At 39.5% G+C, this 14949-nt stretch overlaps 1 protein-coding gene across 3 annotated transcripts in view; it reads left to right on the top strand.

Annotated features, from left to right (window-relative positions):
- stan (Protocadherin-like wing polarity protein stan) overlaps positions 1-14949 on the top strand; it is an 83993-nt gene that overhangs the window by 33446 nt on the left and 35598 nt on the right. For all 3 annotated transcript variants that reach the window (XR_011416817.1, XM_070209550.1, XM_002050529.4), the window contains exons 3-4: positions 1280-1317; positions 13362-13424. The gene's annotated coding sequence lies outside the window, so the exon portion shown is untranslated. The remainder of the gene's footprint in view (positions 1-1279; positions 1318-13361; positions 13425-14949) is intronic.

Below are 14949 nucleotides of genomic sequence, written 5' to 3'. Positions count from 1 at the left end.
ATATGCTGGTTCTCAATTTAAATATACTCGAGTAATTTTGTAAAGTTCTGCGGTAATAAGATAGATATAAGTCAAAGAAATTGAGAAGATATAATATTACAGTTGGTTAGCTAAGCAAATTGTGATATTATTTGTATATGTAGATTGCTTATATATATATTTAAATAGAATATCGTACATAGAAACATGAAAAAGCTGCAAATTAAAAATGATTTATTAAATCATAAAAAATTCGGTCGTTAATTAGCAGCTAGTATCAGATGATTCATAAGCCTTTTACTTAGAGGTTTAGAGAGTTTTGCTTAGAGGTCAGCTAAAGCTACTTGCCAGTTAGCTTTTACATTGAAAGTCTTTAAAGAAAACGAATATCTAGTCGTAGATAAATTCGTCTAATAACACAAATTAGAAACGGATTGTGTCTCATTTTTCTCAGATGATTAAAACGTATTATTTAGATAAATGATCTCTGTGGCCCTTCTTGCCAGCAGGTGAGCTAAACCTGGCTCTATTTCTATTACCACAGGTGGTAAGATGTCTTTATCTATGGCTAGCGTGTGCGCAGCGGATGTGCAGGGCATCAAGGGGGGGTCACCTGCTGGAAAGCCACTTTTGTTATTTCCACATAAAGTGCGCAGTTTATAAGATCAGCAAAACCATCCGCCAACTAAAACTTGCAGTAACACAGTTTTATTCAAATCTCTTTAATACTTATTATCAGACCATATACCCTATAAATGAAACATTGCTGCTATAAACATGCACCAATATGTATAATAACTAGATTAACAGCAATCTACAGCTTTTTACAGGGTATCTTTACTTGTTATTTAATAGCATGCAACAGCTGCAAATTGAATAAGTTTTATTTATGTTTATACAAGTTATATTTCTTGTCACTTTGCTTTTAATAGCAGTTAGTTAGGTAAACTGAAAAGCACACACACACACAGACAAACACACACACGCACACACTGACAAACACTGCACTTGCTGCTGGAGAAGTTTTGCTCAGAAAAGTGCATTTGACTGATTGAGTTGAGCGCATTTCACATGCAAAACTTATACAAAATTGTTTTTATAAATTTTCGTATGCAGTTGAGTTTTGTGAGATTTCATGACCCGCCGGGGGCATATTTTACGCAACAAGCCAGCTACACAGCCAGCCATTCGAAAGGGTATTTTCTAAGACTTTGGGTAGCTTTATGAGCTCTATAAAAATGTGCTTTAATGGATTTTCACTGTGAGTTAATTTCTCGATTCGTTTTGTTTCTCTTTACAGGCTGGGCAGCATTAAGATAAATATCAACTGGCGGAAATGTGAGTACATAATTGAATAATTTACCCAAATGTGAGCCATTGTTTCACACGCATGCAAATCTATGACAACAGACATGACCACGATCCACAAAAATTCCCAGATGGTCTTCTATAAATCAAGTGTAGGCCTGTAGCTTGGCACAGAGTACATTTGAATTAATTTCGATGTGAACGCACCTTCATTAGAATCCATTTAGTTTTTATAATGAGCGAGAAAGATTTTCCAAAACGAAAGACTCAAACAACGAACCTGTCGATCTCTCGTGAACTTAATTACGCCCAATAATGAAAATTATATGTATGTGCTTATGTAGTACACACACGAGTTGTTTAGTTACATGCGCGTTCTATAGTTCTTCTTCTTCTCCTTGTTCTTGTTTCTTGTTCTTCTAGTTCTTGTTGTGGTTATTCATCTTTCTTATGGCATTTAACACGCAAACCTGCCCCTCTCCCCCCCCGGCTAGTCAGTTCTTCACGCAGCTGCTGCTATTAACGAGCATTCATATTCATATACGGTTAATGTCTTTTTGTGTGTGCCCCCCACCCCCCTCCTCTCCTCTCGTCCACACCTTTCGCCTTGACCTGAGGGGTGGAGAGCATTAAATTGTAGCAGGCCGCGCTCTTTAATGCTTCTTTTTTTCTCTCCAAGCGGCGGCGCCTTAAAACATGTTTGTTTTTTATAATTTCTTTTTCTTATGTTGGTTTGTGCTCTGGCCATTTGCCTGGGTCACTGACCACAGACAAATTCACAACAGTTAAAACGGCTGCCAACTGCCCAGAAGTAGCTTTGGTAGCCAGAATCTCATCATGGCCAGGTTACTAGTTTGTGCTCAATGTTCAAATGTCTTTCATTGGCATCGACTTGTTGCGTGGAGCTTAAATTGCAATGCTACAAGTGAAAAATATGCTCAGACTAGCTGAAAGTATACTTTTCAGCTAGTTGAAAGGGAATAATATGTACGTCCAAGAAAGTAGACCTTAAAATTCGTATAATCATAGTATCTTAAGAGTGCTTTAAGTTTTTAGTGAGCTTTCAATTAAATATAACAATGAGCATCATTTAGAAAGCAGAACTGAATCTGTTTAATTTCTTCGATTTGCATTGAGGACAAATAAGTGATTGTTGGTCGAAATGTAAACTTTGAGTGCGGTTAATTGCAATCAGTGCATACCTAAAAGCTTACAACATAAACCCACTCATTTAAAATGATTTAAATTGAATTGAATAAATATATTAAGAGCTTACTCTAAGCTGCTTCAACAGCTGTTGCTGCAAATGAATTCAATGTGTACAAATTATTTAATCATTTCTAATTACTGTTGCAGCAATTGAATTTGGTTTTTACTTCTTCAGTTTTTATAATTAGCACATCAAACTTTCTGCTTATAATCCGTTTTAATGTTGCGTAAGCTCTTTTTAATAATATTTGGCATTTTTTGTTGATTGTTTTGCTAAGCTCGGCGCATTTGGCGGGGCATCAATTGATAAATTAAATGTGATTAATTACAGCTGCCAGTTGACAACAACAACAAATATGCAAAAATAACTTTCTAATTGAAATGGGTCGTTTTTGTTGGATAGGAGGGGCTTCTAATGAGGGGGCTGCTTTTCTGTGGCTGACATTTTAGTTGCTGTTGTTGCAACTGGCATTAACTGCATTCGAATAGCCACAATAAAAACGACAACAACAACAACAGCAACATTTTGTGAGTAAATGTTTTAATTTGTTTTGCGGCCGCAAAAAACGTCCCTCACTCTGAACGCTTGAGTTTGGTTTTTGTGGTTGGCGAAATTGCAAAGCATTTGAAATACAATTTGCAAAAAGTGAAAACTCAGCTGAGTTGGTATTTTCACATTTTATATCAAATTTACTGCTAAGACTCGAGTATAGTTTGTGGCCGTATTAGCTCATGCGAAAAGCACATGCAAGAGATACCCTGTAAAGAGTAAGAGCAAGTAGCCTGTGCTGGCATTTCTGTCAAGGCATTAGTTTAGGGATATGTCTTTGGCTATACCCCGAAAGAAAAAACATATGCATTTCCTGAAATTAAACCTTTATTTTCATCTTTAACATATAAAATGGCTTTTCACACATGTGTGCATATAGTATGCAATGGTCTCCTTGGCAGCCAACTATTATAGGGTGTAGGAATTGCTTGTGAATTCGTGTTATTCAGTAGAATGGTATTTGCTCGGCTGGTGCATTGCCTATCTTTAAGGGCCATCTAGAGAGCTCTTGCAATTTTCCTAGCATTTTCCAGTCATAACTGCGCAGACGTCTGTGTGGTATGTTGAAACATTTAAATAAAGTTTACATGCTTCACTTGCTGTGGTTGCTTTTTTTTTGTGCCCTGTTTGTTTGTGCCACACTGTTTGCCACTCAATTTGCGCCCATGTTGAGGCACGTTGATGATGCAGCTGCGTACGTGCAACTGGGCATGATTGAGGCTCACAGCACAGCACAGCACAGCACTTTATAGAATATGCCCATTTAGTATATATACTATATATGCATGCTATTTGCACAGTTTGCTGTAAAAGTTTTTGCATTAAAAATGTTTGACAACAACATTTTTGGACGGCATCATTTGTCCAACTGCCAGGCCAACTGAAAATTGCAATGAATACATAAAATCAAAGCAACAATTTGGTTTTGTTTGCTCTTTCGACAGCCAACTTTTGGCTTTGACTTAAACAAACTGCAAAAAAAAAAAAGTTTGACAAAATTTACAACAAATTAATTACCAACTGCCAAACACTTCTATTGAGTTGCGCTTGATTTATTTCAGTTGCGTCCAAAAAAGTACTGTTGAGTGTTGTTGTGCTTCTTGTTTTTTATTAGAGTTGTTTTTAGCAACAATTTTGTTGGTCAGCTGCTCGAGTTAATAGCGCCTGTTATTATATAAGCCAACGGTTCCATGCAATTACTTAAAAGCTGCTTTCTGGGTGTGAACGTCACGAGCGTATTGCATATAGATTGCATTTGCTACCCAAAACCCGTATCTCTCCAATCATGCAACATTCACGCCATGCAAAGCACACAGCAACAGCAACCACAACAGTTGCACATAACGCATAAAGTCGCCGTGGCAGCCAGCAGAAACTGGACACAAAACATTTTTGGTGTTGGTTTTCAGCTGGTCTTGTTTGTGTCCAGTAAACATTGAGCGATAAAACAAACACAAACCTAAGGCTCGACTATGGAATATCTGCACCAAAGTCAGTCGAGATAATAAAAAAAAGAAAATTATATAAAATGTGAATAAATTGTAATTAAATTTAAGAGAATTTCTGATATTATAAACAATTTAAATCCATGGCAATCTTGCAGCAATTTCTGATATCTACTTTGAAGCACAATATACATTTCGTAATACCCTATAGAGGTTGCTTCGTTAAATCGTATGTCATTGTTTTGTATCTCAGAACAAACTTTTGTGCTCAAGAACTAAGTGCAGAAGAATTTCGAAAAACCTTTCACTACATTCCCCTTATGTAAATAGCCAACTTTTTGCATATTTATAAACAGGCTAAATTGAATTTATTCTTTAAGCAAGTGCTTGGCATCAAGTGCGTAGTTTTAAGATTAATGTAAATATGAGCTGAGAGTTTCACCTGCACCATGTAATATACCCTATATGTAGCACACACGTATGGCCGGGTATGAATGGTAAACGAGTGTGTGCAATTGCTTTGGCGATTCCACGTTCACATTCACCGGTCTCCAGTTCCCTGGGCGCCGTCTGTTGTTGCTCTCGGTCCAATCGGCAAAGGCCTTCAAAGCGCACATTATAAATTGGGCGCAGTTCACAAGGGGCGCATTCTTCTTGCTGCCTCTGTTGCAGTTGCAGCAGAGGAAGTGGCAGCAACCGCAGCTATACAAATCGAAAACCAAAAGTCGAGAAAATGTTATAAATAGCATCGAGAACTGAGGCTGCAGTTGGCCAGAAAAACGGAAAACGCTGGACAGGGCTGGGCTTGGCTGGGTTCGTGGCATGATTTGCAAAATTTGTAACTGAAACGCGAAACGGTAAAGTCCAAATAAAAGTTGACTATCAAAGTGAGAGAACGAGCGAGATAGACGGAGAGACAAAGAGAGAGAGATAGAGGGAGAGAGAAGCGAGCAACTATTCCAATCAATTGACGTTCAAGTCGAAGCTGAAGTCGAGGAGCAATCAACGTTTGCCACAAAGGAGCGCGCAGAGTTAACCAAGCCAACTGGTCAAACTGGTTGACACAGTTGGCCAATGAAAAAAGTAGGTGTGTAGAGAGGAAGTGGGGGAGGGAACTGGGTAGCAGTTAACTCCAAAGCTTTAGATGGTCAGGCAAAAAGTAGTCTATAAAGCGAAAAAAAAATAGGCAAGAATGTCTCTCTTTGGCACGCCGAAAATTAAATACCCTTAAAGGAAAGTGGCTTAGCAGATCTGAGAGAAGAGCAGAAAAGATCGTAAATGCAGAATTTCGTCAAGATATTTTAAAATACGTAGTAAGGGTTTTCCATTTTCATTAAGATCCAGCTCTTAATTTCCAAGTTTGGTTGATGTGTTATAGAAAACAAAGGGGCCCTTCTTATAAGAACTTAATTTCTAGTGATAGCTATCTATGGTTTCCTATTTCTATCTATATATTTCCTCGAACTAGAGAGAATCGCGAATAGTCGGACATGTCTCTCTCGACTTGGCTTTGATCCAAATCAAGAATATATATACTATATGAACATCAGCAAGAGCTCCATCTATGCGTTACACAATTTGTGAGAAAATTATAATACCCTTTAAGGGTATACAAAGTATTATGCATTCTCTCTCTTGATCTCTCTCTCTCTCTGTGTTTTTTGCAGCTCATAATGCAAAACTGATGAGGGGGGCAGTGGATGAACGCTGCGGGGGGGCAGGGGCCGAGGGCGTTTAACGTGATGAAAAGCAGCTAAAATAAAACAAAAGTCACTGCCACGGCATGCAAATTGTGCTCTAAAAGACGCTCAGGTAACTGGGAAACTGGGAAACTGAGAAAATGAGAAAACTGTGCAAGTTAAGAAACTGCGAATGCAGTTGTGTAGAAACAGCATGTGGACAGGATAGGGGGGTAGGGGAATGACCTGTGACATTTGAAATGGACATTTTCGCTGTTATTGGCTTGTTTTTGTTGTAATAGTAGTAGTAGTTGTTGTTGTTGTTGTTGTTGTTGTATCTGTTCTCCATTCATTTGAAACGGCATCAAAGCGAATCTGTTGCCAAAGTTGGCAGCAGCCAACTTCTTGCTGGTAAAAGTTTTGTGCACTTTCTGCACACCTTTACATCATTTGTGTGTCATGCATTTTAAGTGCCCGGTCATGGACACGCTCTTAAGACCGCCCAGTCCTCCTCCCTCCGATGCCCCGCACTGCTGCCAGCTACCCTCTTAATTATATTCATTTGCTGCTGTGCTGCTAATTGACAACTTGCCAATGCCACAAAGCACAAGTCTATGGCTGGCCGACCTTTGAATACCCTGCATACTGCTAAGAGATACTGCTGCCATCTCTTAAACGAGATCTATTAAGAGGTAAATCGTGTGTCTGAAAAGTTCTCTGAAAATAATTCAATTTATGATCTAACATTTCCTTAAGATCTTCGATCTTATGAACATGTTTTGATAAACTGATTTTTGTAAGGAAATATTTACGTAAAATTCGAAAGTTATATGTAAAATATGCTTTTATATATACTAAGGACTTACATAGAAAATATATATATGATTATTATTATTTATTTAAACATTAACTTAAGTAAAAGATCTCGAGCGTGCTTTACTATAGATCTATTGTTGATGAATAAACAAATCCTCCTAGAACACAAATTAATTCATATCAAGAACACTTTAAATTCAAAATCAGTTATATTTTTGCGCCAGCTTGACATAATTTAACAATTTTTTTTTTATTGTTTTTTTGGTTTTTTTGTGTCCCACTTTTGCATGGTCTGCTGCATTTTTAGTTTCCAGTTTTTTTCCGTCTTTCAGTTTTAGAGCTTTGCAGCTTTGCTTTGCTGTTTGCCCAAAAATTGTCCAGCTGTGACGCGTCTAATTGGCCAAAAAAGTGCTGGCCACTAATAAATATCATCATAAATTTGGCTCACTTTAAGTAGATTATATTAGGTATAATAATATTATTATTTAAATTATTATTATAGCTGGAATTGTGCTGCAATTTGGCGCTCAAGTTGGTTCAAACCGCTGGAACTGCGGCTACTGAGGCCATTAATTGGCTGGTATCCAACTTTTAACTGCTTTAACCTCTACAAAGGATTTTTAAAATGTTGCAGTTGCATTCAAGCTAGCACGGGTGGATTATAAAGTTCTCAGGAAAGCCGAGACTGAGCTTGAACATAATTAAAGATAAAACTAAAAGAAGTATAAGCGACATTTTTAAAGGAACTACAATTTTCTTTGTAGAATTTACCATTAAAGACGTGATAGTGCACTTAATCGAGCTCAAGTAAAATGTTCAAAGCCATTCGGACTCTGATCTTAATCCGTTTGCATCATAATTTAACACGACTAACTAAATGACTCTAGGACCTTATCTCACTCTCTCAAGCACTTGCTCTCTGAAGAGAACACTTTTCAATGCCCCTTTGTGTCGGTTTCGTAAACGTTGCCAAAATAAACCCTTTACAGCATTCGTCTTATTTATTTATTATTGTTATTATTACCTCTACACTAGTCTTAAGTACTCCTTCTTGTGTCGTATTCTTGAAAGCTTACTTGATTTATTTATAACTATATCATCTACACTGCTTTTTTTTTAAGTCTTTTTTGTGTCGGTTTATAAGATTACCTTTTCTTAACTCTCTCAACTCTAAGGTTGTTTCCCATTTATTGACCAACCCACGTGCTACGTATAACTGCAGTTCATACACGAGTTGTGTAATTGCTAAATAAATGCAAAAGCCCGATGCACTCAATGAACAGATTCAGTTATTCAGTTGCTGCTGTTGCACATATAAGAGTTATACGAACTGGGGAAGGCGGGATGGTGGATGGATGGGGGTTGAGCTCTGCGACTCTTGTCGGCTCTCTGAATGAGTTGATTCAAAAGCATTCGCTTGCACATTGCCATGCACTTCAAATGCCAAAAGGCAGCCAAATAGCTGAGCTGTAGCTGCAGTCGGACCTGGAGCTGAAGCTGGAGCGGCTACCTGTGCCTCTTTGCGCTTGAGTCTGGGAGTTGGCTGCTCCTGCTCAATGGCTCTGCCATTAATACAAATGCGCCACATTCGCTCAGAGCGCTTTGACAGCCATGCGTCGGGCAGGAACAGCTCGTCTCCTGTTGTATACATATATCCACCTTCTCCCAGGCTCTTCGGTGATTATGTCTGAAGTGGATTGTGCTCTGCGTGGCATGTGGAAAAGCGCACAAAGAGTTCAACTTGAACATGCAGAGGACAAATGCTCAGTGCATTAATTAAATGCAAAATTGCGCCCTCTTATGCTTACTTAAATATATTGTGGGTAATGTATTTGGCATTAATAACATGCTTGTGGCTACCCCTAACGAAGTCCGGATATGCTTAAGCTCATTTCTAAAGAACTTGTGCATAATATTTTTATGCCTCTACCCATTAAAATTTGGCTTAAAAGGGAGCTTACACAGGTTGAGCGTGTTGACAGAAAAAAAGACGAGAACCTTATAATAAATATATATATATATATATAAATATATATAAGTGGGTTAAATTATGGTAGGAAGCAGAGAGGGAAAAAAAGCACAAATCTCAAGTGTATGTTCCAGACGTCACAGACTCTTATCTGGCGAAGTCTAATGGAAGATAGGAACTTGATAGAAAAGCGATGAGTGCTGGCATGCCTTGGACCTATTAGTTAAAGGGTATCTCGGCGTGTAGCATTCTGACTATATTCATTCTATATAGTTTTTCCATAATTCCAACCTATACAAAGGCAACAATTTTAGCTTTAGCTTTGCAATTGTCTCGAATATTATTTTATGGAATGCATTATTCCGCTTTGTTGTTATTGTCTCAATGGAAAATGAATTTTCCACTTGCCAAAGCAGCTGCGTTAAATATGCTTTCAGCTTTTCATTTACAAGCGCAAAATTTCAAATGCAACGCATGTTATTCTTGTGAAAATATCTACATGAATGTCCTGCTCCTTTTATGTTATTGTCGATGTTGTTGTTGTTTTTGGTGAAAAGCAGCTTATTGCAGATTTACAGTTTTCGGTTATATTCAGTCAGTTATGGTTATGATAAGGAGCGCAATGGCAACGGGAACGGGAACGGAAACGGAAACGGAGTTTCAGAGCCAGAAAGCGTCTACGCAATTTGCATGAGCGCTTAATTTCTGCTTGATGTGCTGCTCCGACGTATTTCGGTTAGCCAAATATTTATATTTGCTCCAAAACTGCAATAGCTATAGCGCGTGGCAGGAGCACGGGCCAGGGGCAGGGTGTTAAACGGTTGAGGGGGAAAGAAGGATTATGTGTGCAGCTGCTTATAGAAAATCTCTAAATCGAACATCGTCATATTTTGCATTCAATTTTCTAGCAGTTTGTTGAGTCTAAACAGAAACAAAGACTTTAACGGGTAGGAGAGCGGGGAGGGTGAGGGGGAGGGGGCACATCAGAGATGGCAGTGGGTGGGTGTGTGCTGTGGGGATTGCAGTGTCTATCGACAACTGGCTGACAACTCTGGCGAGTTCAAGCTGAAATTGCAGAAACTGGAAAATTTTCATATTCATGGGCTGCTGTTGCATGGCAAAGGCAAAATTCGCATACAAATTGTTTATTTTCACATTGAAGCTCAAGGAATGTAAGCGAGAGGCGGGCGAGGGGTGAAGGCGATGGGCGTGTGTGGTGAGGCAGCGGTTGGTTGCAGCATCTGCATAAGCTGCGACGACTCAATTTGGCCAAAACCAACCAGCCAAGTGTGGAGCCAGCGCCAAATTGAGACAATATTTGCACACACGTTACACATACGCCACGTTGCACGGTGCAAGCGCATGCTTTTATACATATGTGTGTGTATGTGCATGTGTCTGTGGCATCTATAAACGAACTTTTTGCATGTTATTGGCTCAGGGCTGATGTGCATGTGTGGGTGTGACGGGGTTTGTGTGGGGTTGCCGTACATAGAATGAAACCACGTAACAAAATGATTGCATTTGCCAAAAACACAAAACGCGAATAAATTTGACACACACACACTCACGCACAAATGGTTGGGCGTTGACATTGCTTTGCCTGCCAATGTGTACGTGTGTGTGCATGTGTGTGTGTGTGTGTGTTTGTTTGCTTTGTGTGTGATTGGTTGCTGTGCGTATTTGCCCAATGATGACTCATTTGCTGGAACAGCGCGTAACCCTTAAATGAGTTTTTCGGACACAAGCATTCCCGGCCAGCGCACCCTTTGCTGTCGCCCCTTGACCACGAATTCTTTGGCTACGTCATTTTCAATACCCGCTCCTGAGGTAATTGTGCCACAAAATTAGAGAAAAGAGACGAATATTACTGATCAAATTAATTTAATTTATTTTACATAAATTCTTTTGAGCAACTGAAGCCATGTGCTTTCGCACGTCTTTCAATTTGTGAGGCTTATTGATGAAACTTGACACGTGGAATATTTTAATACCAAAGGCAGTTATTAGATATGTTATATGTATTGGGCGCCTGCATTAGACTCGTTTGTTGGTCTTTAAAATATCATAAAGAAACCCAACCAAACGCGTAAACAAAACATTCTATTACGTTCTTAATTCTAGGCGATGACTATACTTGCAGCTAATATTTTCTGGAATTGTTTGAGTAACATTTCGATTTCTGCCATCTTTATCGAAATTATAAATGTCAACTAAGATTATAAACATCAGACTAGACTATATGATATATCTTTTATCGAATCCCTTGCTCAACAGTTGAGTTCGGGTGCAAAACACACTGCTGTATGGCTAGGATCAGCATAATTGACTGACATATGTCTGCAGGCGTATTTAATATCCAGCAGCCCGAGTGTACTTTTTTCCCATTTTGTTTTTTCTCATTTTTTTCGTTCTTTCCATTTTTCATATTGATTGAAGTTGCGCTGGCTGCTTTTTGTGTGTGGGCAACTCACAACATGCCACATTGCGTCGCATCGAAAGTCATATTGACACTTTAATGAGTCGCATTTACATTAATGGCAACTCCCACTCACGCACGCACACACCCACACCCACACACACACACACACACACATGCACACACACCCACGCACAGAGCTGAGGCTGCTTTATATTCAGTATTCGCGTATCTATGGCACTGTGTGGCCTGCCTTTTGTCTTGAATCCTTGTGTTGTCCTTGTTGTTGCTGCTGCTGCTGCTGCTGTTTGTCAGCATCATTATTCGCGCCATTATTCCTGGGAAAGTTATCTCGCAGCGTGACTTAAAAGTTAAGCGTATTCATTATGTCCTTTGTGGACGTTTTGCCACGTTCCAGCAAAGACACCTTTCCCCACCCCCCACCCCCCCCTCCCCGCGCATCCTGCCGCCTTTTGTGTCCTGCCGTTGGCAGCCTGTTGCCGCGCCTTTTGTTTTATTTACTTTTGCAATTTGTTTCGACTCAAGAGTTGCGGCGAACAATAAAAATCCATTCGGCTGCCTACGGGTTTCGTTATTGCATACATCCCCTACAGCTAGTCTACTTATGTATATCCTTTATCCTTTTTGAACGCGTCTCTCGCTCCCTCTCTCTCTCTATCTCTGCGTCTCTCTTTCCCTGCACTTAATGCTGATTAAGCTGCTGTCAGCGCCCTGCTTAATGCTGATTGCTTGCGCGCTGCGTTGAGCCGCATAAAACAAATTTAAGCTGCTCTTGCCACACCTTAATTTTGACTCTGTAGCTTCAACTAGTTGCAAGTGTAACTGAAATGAGGAGCAGGCGGGGGCAGGAGGGGGAAAGGAGCAGCTGAATAGCTATCATAAACAGCTCGACATTAGCTTGACGAAGTTTCAACAACTGTCAATGCTGATTACCAGCAGCAGCAGCAGTTGCACTTCCAGCTGCCAACTGGTCTACACTTTACACTCGACAGACAGATACACACACACACACACACACAAACATATTACACTCACATCACACACATACATTATACACTCACATCACACACACACTTAAGTAGCAGCCACTCACATTAATAACGACTGAAAGAGTTTGTGTTGCCTTGGATCTGCTCACAAAAGTATGCAAGATGTAACTTATGACTCTGACGCACACCCACACACACACACATAAAGTTGCCAAATGCGGTTGCTATCTTTACTGTTTTAGCAATTCATATGCCAGCTGTGCCCTTATTTATGCTAGCAAGTTTTTGTGTAATCAAGTCCTACCCCTTACCCAATAACAACTAAGGGGTATATTAGATTTCTTGGAATTTTAAGTGGCGCACATCACAAAAATATATGCCAGCCCATCAATTTCAGCCCAACTTTCTCCAAAGTAAATCCATTTTTTATGCGAAATAACCTTTTGATCTTGCCTGCGCCTACGCCTCGTATCTAAGTAAAATTTAAAACAATTTTAAATGCAGCCTTTAAAGATATTATACATCAAGCACAGGGCATCTGCTAGTCAACCATTTGTGTTAGTTTAATGTTCAAATGTGTTTGGCTGTTGTGGATCTGCCAAAAGTTAATTTTCCAGCTAAGCCTTTGACACACGACATGAAAGTTGAAATTTTGCAGCAGGTTTTGTGGCTTGTATATTGTATTTTTTTGTTTTTTTGTTAATTTTTTGTAGCTTATGGCAATAGTTGTAAAATTTGCTCCGAAGTATTTGTTTATCTTGCATCAAATCGCCGTCTGCAGATCTCATAAGAAACTGCTGCCTGCCACTAATTGGTGGTTACACGCTTGTGAAAGCAATTTGAGCTTGTGACTGTTGTCAGTCATTTCTGCTGCTAAATAGATGTTGCTTCCGCTTGCTTTTGCACGCATATCAATGTCAGATAAGTAGAACATATTCTAACTGATTTTCTGCTTCTTTCTTTTGTTGTACTTGCAGCTTCAATATGTGCTCCTTGAGGAATGAATGTGAACCTGATAATTGCTGTAATTCCGCTAAAAGGTAAGTGAAACTTGTAATTCGTCAACTTGGGCTGCCAACTGCCACTTTCAGCATTAACTAAGTGGATTACATTGCGCATACGCCCCTTAGTCTTCTTATTGTCCATGCCTGCTGCCAGAGGCGCCCATTCCCCATTCCCATTCCCATTCCCTTTCCATTATTGATAATGACTGCCATTGTTTCTGCTGCCATTGGAGCTGATGTTGTTCCACTTTTACTTGACAGACTCTCGTATATCTCCTCGCTGCAGCAGCTTAAATCGCATTTGTCGCTGCTCTTCTTCTTCTTCTTCTTCTGTGCACTGTTTGTTGTGTTCTGTTACCCTCCAAACAGGAAATTATCAATAAGGGTATCATCAGGATGTGCAAATGAAGCACGTGTCATACGTGTCGCTATCAATTTTGTATATAGCTAGAACAATATTTAGCCAGATATATTCAATATTTTTTGCTAGACCAAGTCGCGTTCTTCAGGATCTTTAGTAGTCTAGATCCGTTTCTGCATAAATGTAAAATATAGACAGAACAGTAGTTAGTCTTACATGTTCTATATATCTCCCAGACTAGTCTAGTATCTAGTCTAAACTATCTATCGCCCAGGAACTTTAAGAATTTGGTAGTTTCAATAAATCTTATATTGTAACAAGCTTATAGGGTATCTTTAAGTTGAGCATTGAATTCGAAGTTGTATATTGCCTTGTTGTGAATCATTAGCAAAGCTGATGGCACTTATTGTCAGCATTGGTGCTGCATGTGCATTGAAATGCCTTCAATTAATTGATGAGTGCAGTGAATACTGCCACACTCTCACACAAACACATACATATACTTTACATAGAGCATTCAGATATATAGTAGAGTCTGGTTATATTTCTGTTTTTAAGTTGGCAATTTGGTTGGATTCGTTTTGAGTGACATTTGGACGCCTCACAGTCAATTTACTTAAATCGCTTTCGAGTTTATAGAGATTAATGTGGGTACTTTAAAGTGCCTCAATCTTCGCGTCCTGTCTGTGGCTTTTGCAATATTTCATAGTGCTGCTGCATAAATTTGCCATAAAACTGTTGAATGGCATTAACCGGAATTAACATAAGCAGGAGGAACTATAAATTAAATAAATTCAATGGGATTTGCGCTTGAGTGCGCCACGACCCATATATACCACATACGAGTAAAAGTATCTTGTATCTGAGAGGCGCAGAGATATGCAGCAAACAGCTTTGTGGCACAAGTGGCGTCTTGTCAGCGACACAGACATAGGCGACACAGCCAGTGGCAGCACATTTCCGGCAGCCATTGTGCTGTTGATTAAGCGTTGCCATATGTTGCGAGCGCCTTTGCTGTCAGAAAACTTAATTGCAAACAATGCAACGCTGCGTGGCAGCCCACAAAGCGATTGCTGAGCAAAAGCCGCATGTCAGCCCCACGCCTCCCCGCTGCTTTGTACTTTGATCTATGGCCGATGGCAGTGTTTATCATTTGAGATTTAACAAAGCGCACGGCTGCATTTCAATTAACTTGAGGGC

The sequence above is a fragment of the Drosophila virilis genome, chromosome 5, assembly GCF_030788295.1.
Source record: "Drosophila virilis strain 15010-1051.87 chromosome 5, Dvir_AGI_RSII-ME, whole genome shotgun sequence".
Lineage (NCBI taxonomy): Eukaryota > Metazoa > Arthropoda > Insecta > Diptera > Drosophilidae > Drosophila > Drosophila virilis.
Note: the sequence above shows the minus strand (reverse complement) of the source record. Positions and strands in the feature narration are given on the sequence as shown.